Source organism: Motacilla alba, chromosome 2 (genome assembly GCF_015832195.1).
Source record: "Motacilla alba alba isolate MOTALB_02 chromosome 2, Motacilla_alba_V1.0_pri, whole genome shotgun sequence".
NCBI classification, from domain to species: domain Eukaryota; kingdom Metazoa; phylum Chordata; class Aves; order Passeriformes; family Motacillidae; genus Motacilla; species Motacilla alba.
In genome coordinates, this window is record NC_052017.1 from 71,984,954 (window position 1) to 71,990,953 (window position 6,000).

Genomic DNA, 6,000 nt, shown 5'->3' on the forward strand with positions numbered 1-6,000 from the left:
AGCAGTAAACTTTAACTGCTGCTTCAGTTGGCAATCATTTCATAGAGACAAGACACTGCACAAGAAATTGCTCCATAAATAAGATCCCTTACAGAAGAATTAAAATGAAATTCATATTATTGGTCTTCACTAGGAGCCATAAAAAACACAGGACAGCCAGGAAGTGGCACTTGTTTCAAATCACTGTTAGAAGCACCTGAAGGACACCCCTAAAGTCAGCTTGATCAATGATGATTAATGCATTGGTCAAGCTTTCTGTGCAACAGTAATGCATTTGGAAGCCTTGAGGAAATTCATCTGGCAAAAAGAAATAGGACAGATATGAGAGATTCCGACTGCAGAGGTCTTTCCTATGACCATTAATCCAGATATGTGCCCTACTTTACTAAGCAAAGTATCTCTAAATGTGTCATCCCCAAATCTTTTGGGATCTCCCCTCTTCTCATCTTCTTGATACAAGATCTCTGAAGTGTGACTTGTTTTTTGTGGTTTGAAGGGAGATATGTGGTCATACTGTCTGAATGAGACTATGATCCCCTCTGTCAAATCATGCATTTTGCTAGCAGTGACAAGAAAGAAACTCTTGTATGATGTTTACATTGGGTCTCTGCTGTGCCTGGATGCTGATATTCTGTGAGTATGACACAAGGCTGTCAGTACTGGAAAAATGTCACATGAAAGTTTAAAGGTTTGACCTGTAAATCTGATGGGCATGATGGCTGCAGGTAGGTGGAGGTGGGAGGAAGAGAAATGGAAAAGTGTATGCCAGCTATTTGAATAAAGGCTTCTTTATATCATGGAAGAGGCAGGCAGAAAAGAGATGAAATTGCTGAAACCAATGTCGGAAGACTAAAGTATCCAAACCAGAAAGCAAGAAATTATATATTATTACCTAAAATGAATTAGATTACTGGAGCCCTTCCACAAAAGTCATGATATGTTCTCTTTTATAATTTAGTTTTTTCTTCAGACACTACAAACTATGAGCAAAATATTCTGAAGAATTACTCATATGGCAGTTTATGAAGGGGAGTGATGGATATTCTGCAGGTAGCAGTGACATTGATGGCAATGCATAGCAAAAGAAACCTGAAAATGTTTGAAATTTGTTTAAAATAAAACTTATTTCTAGTTGCTGCTATTTTGAAATATATATTCAGTCAGCTTCATGCCTTTGAAAAGTGACAGATTAATGTCATCAGGAGTATCAATCTGCTATTATTGCACACAACAGATATGTGCCTGTCAGCTGCCATGGTTGTGAACTTTAACCACATTCCTTAAGGGTGATAAGATAGCATCCAAATTGCTTAACTACTTTGATACCTGAAGAGTATGTTGGGAGTTGTATTGAGAATACAATACCCGATAAAATGGACAACAACAGTTTTATTAGGAGCAATGTCTGTCTATTTTTCCATTTGCTGATTACTAAAGAACTCAGCAGCTAGTCACAACAGCTCAAGCAATTTAAATATGTGTTCAAAAATGGTTCCTTAAGATGTTTAATTAAAAATTGTTTTGATTTAGTGTTTTCCAAGGAGTAAAAAAGTACTGTAAGATGTTCATGGGTTTAAACATGTAAACATAATGTTCACTGACCATATATCTTTCTGCTTGATTTTTTTTTCTTTTTTTCAAGTGTTTCATTTGAATTCATAGAATCATAGAATGTTTTTGTCAGGAAGGGGCCTTCAAGTTTATCTAGTTCCAATTCTTCTGCCATGGGAAATTCAGACTCCAGAAGAACTCTAAAATCCTGCACATAAACTTTTGCTCACAAAGAACTGAAAACATAGATTTCAGCCTCCTATGTCTTCCCTGTACTGCAGGTCCTGTTTCTGAATTTAGCAGATAAAGTAAAAAGCAATGAGAAGTCAACTAAATGTTAACATCTTACTCAATGATAAATTGTCTTGGATAGAATTTAAACATACCTTTTAAAGTTTAGTTAAATTACCAGCTAAAAGAATTTGGTCTTACTATTAAGTCTGTTAATAAAAACATCAATTAGTGTTAATTTCAGTATAGTCCCTGAAAACTGCTTCATAATTCACACTCTTGAAGAATGCCAGACAGAGTAGACAGCAATAATTTTCAGTTTCTTTTGCCCTGTAGCCTGATTCTGCGCTCTCACACAGACTTCTGCAAGGTGCTTGCAGTTGTGTATTAAACAGTCTGGAATCAATAGGCTGGCTTTGGACTGACAGCTATGCTATGTATTTCTCCATTAGCTGAGGCTGATTTTAACAGATATATGTACAAGAAAAGAAAGCTAAAAACGTTAGAAGACTGCAATTTTATGCCCCATTTAAACACAAACAAAGAATTGTTGTTTACTTAAGGCTTTGTAATGTTGGAATTAAATGTCATCGTGCAACTATATTTCCCTCACTGATGATACATTAGGACAAGATAATATCTAAGACTCAAACAAATAACTTAATGATTCAGGGCAAATTTGGTAATTTATAATGCAAGTGTCAAGCTCATTCATGTTCTGAACATTCTTGCAAGAGCATTTAATTTCTTGAGAGGAAAACTTTGACATGAATGACAGAGTAGTTAGGATCAAGTATAGATCTCATAATCATGCTTCATTACTTTAAGGCTGGTAAGTACTGTATGAGGTTTCCAAAGTTGGTTTATTTTTCACATTAGTCACAACCATGCTCTTTTCGATATGGCAATTAAATAGTCCATTAGTCATTTTATAGGGTATTTATTCACCAGCCAAGAGGAAATTGTTATTCTGCTCTGAGATGAGCTGAGTAATTCCTGACAGATAAAATCAGAAACCTTTTCCACAAATGTGCGCATATCCAGATGCCCACCTTCAATTAATTCCAGCAGCATGGTTTATTACCCTGTCCTTATAGAGTGCTTAAGTACCTGCATGGTAAAATTCCTTTCAGCTCAGTAGCAAATTAGTTACTGGATCACAGAACTTGTCTCTCAGGAAAGGCAGTATGATGTCTAAGGTCAATTAAGTTTAGCTTTAGCATAGCTTACAGATTCACTTTTTAGGTCTTCTAAAATGACACCAATTCACAAAATCAATTCTGATATCTTTAGAGTAGTGTTTGAAAGTTGTCTGGCATCCTTGAAGAGAGGTAAAATATTCAAGGTCCTCAGATTTTTGCCTTCTTTGGCCAAGACAAGCCCAGCTGTCTATTTGCAAGGTCATAGCTAGCTGATCACAACAAATTAAGCAAACAACTCTGTTGGGGTCTGGAGAATTTCTCTTATGAGGACAGACTGCAGGAGCTGAGGCTGTTAAATCTGGAGAAAAGAAGAATGAGAGGGGATCTCATCGATGAATATAAATATCTCAAAGGCATTTGTCAAGAGTATGGTATCAGACTCTTTTCAGTGGTGCGCAGTGACAGGATGAGGAACAATGGCCACAAAGTAAAACGCAAGAAATTCCACCTCAACATAAGGAAGAAGTCATTTATATTGAGGGTGGCAGAGCACTGGAACAGGCTGCTTATTGAGGTCATGGAGTCTCCCTTTCTAGAGTTACACAAAACCAACCTGGACACATTCCTGTGTAATCTGCTCAAGGTGACTCTGCTGTGGCATTAGGGTTGGACTAGGTTATCCCCAGAGCTCCCTTCCAATCCTAACTGATCTATAATTCTGTGACTTTGTATGAAGTATCCATTCATACAGGTAGACTGTAAATCTGACTGAGGAAGACCGTGTTCCAAACTGACAGCACACAAATGAAGTGCCACCTATAGCTACTTCTTTTGCATGGAAAGCCTGTAACTAACTCCATGACATTAGAGTAACATCAAACATACATGTTAAGTCACATGTTTCAATTGTGACTAATATGTCACTTTAAACAGTGCTGATCTGAGAGGAAGGGAACCAGATAAAATAGAGGGGGTGCTGTGGAAAAAAGAAAACAAAAACTTTACAAATAAAAAATGTTCCAGTAACTTGAATCTTGCATGATGCAATGAGGACAGATAAAATAATTCCTTATGATGGGTTGAGCTTGGCTGGCTGCCAGTTGCCTCCCCAGCCACTCTCTCACTCCCACTCCACAACAAGACAAAGGGAGAAAATGATATGGAAATCTCATGGGTCATAATAAAGGTAAGGGCACTTATCAAGTACTGTCATGGGCAAAACAGACTTAACACAAGGAAAATTAATTTGACATATTGCCAAGTAAAATAGAATAGCATGATGAGAAAAGAATGACTAAAACTAAAACCTTCCTCCCCATAACCTTTTTCTTCACAGCCTCAACTTCACTCTTCCATCCCTGGTTCCCCATCTTATTTTTCTGAGAGAACTGGAGCGGAAGGATGGAAAAGGGAAGCTTGAGGTCACTCCATAGCAGCTCTTCTACTATTCCTTCCTCCTAAGACTGTTTGGAAAAATCCAAGGACATGGGCTGGTTATTGACTGTAGCTAATGTGATGTGCTGATGTATGCAATGGAGGTGGCTTAAAAGTGGGGAAGTCTATCTTACTTGGAGATGAGTTGCTTATGCATTGTTTACCTAGGATAATTATTTATGAAAAGGTCAGAGAAATGCTCAAAGAAATATACTTCTCAGGAATGGAAACACTTTTGTTCAGTGTTTAAAGGCTAGTCAAGCATTGGAACAGGCTGCTGGTAGAACCAATTGAGTCACCATCTTTGAAGGTATTTAAAAGATGTAAATGTGGCCCTTAAGGATATGGCTTAGTATCAGACCTGGCAGTACTGGATTAGCAGTTGGACTTGATTGCCTTAGCGGCCTTTTCCAACATAAATGTTTTTATGATTGTATGATTAAGAAAGCAGAACAATGTATCTCACCTTAGACAGGATTCAAAGGTGTTTCTGGTTATTTTAAACCAGATGATGCCCTTGAGAGTATTTAATTGGTAAAGTTCCACAATTGTATTTAGGATGTGTTTGATAGCAGGATCTAACATCTGCTTTTCCCAGCTGAGAAAACAGGTATCATATATTCATGTTTGTGATTTCTGTAGGTTCTCATTAAGCCCCTGCTTACTTCCAGGTCTGAACCCAGCACAGAAACCTCATCGCATGAACATTTCCTTATGCTACTTACCTGTAGACCAGAGACACCACCACTCCCTGCAAGAGAAGATACTTTAATCTGATTTTGATATGCTGTCTGGCTGAATTTCTGCCTAGTCACCAGGGGAATAGTTCAAAAAGCTACAAAGTCAGATAGCACTCCTGGAACTGGTGGCAGCCAGTACCTTTATCTGGAATCCATGAAAACTGTTATGCTACAGAAGAAATTCAAGATGACCCTGTAATTCCTCCCACTTGAAGTGTGCTGCAAATGGCAGAAACAACACTCAGGAAAGTAAACAAGTTTTGATAATTTGAGATACTGGTTTCAGCCCTCCAGCAAAGCTAAGACAGCAGGTGGTTTAAAACAACACACCATGCCAGACAGATGTAATTTCCCTGAGAACCTACAATCTACAAATACACTTATATTAGTGAAACCCAGAAGAATAAATCACACCACTAAAACAAAATTATGAATATGTGATTTGTACTTAATGTTAATTTAGTGATTTGGGCCCTTTTAAACATGCATATTTAAATTTGTCTGACTCATTAACCCTAAACTAAATTTTTAAAATATAATCTCTTAATAAGTTTAAAAATCAGTCATGCCTTATTAGAAGGATGCTCAGTTTCTGAATTAACAGCCCTCTCTTCTTCAAGGTACTAGCAATATTTAGCTGAACTTTTGCTTTGAAATGATCTACAGTAGTTCATATTCATGTTGTGAGAAAATTAGTACATAATTCCACTCAGTCACCAGAATTAATCCTCAAAATTTCATCTTAGTGACATGAAATTCTGTCCTCATGAGTCTGCTGTGTTCCTTGCAGCATTTCATAGATAATTATTCTTGATCTACTTTCATGACCTACCGAGTTCTATTCTATTAACATTTGGGTTTTTTTCCTTAGACTGTCTGAGTCTCTTCCCTATTTGCTGCTC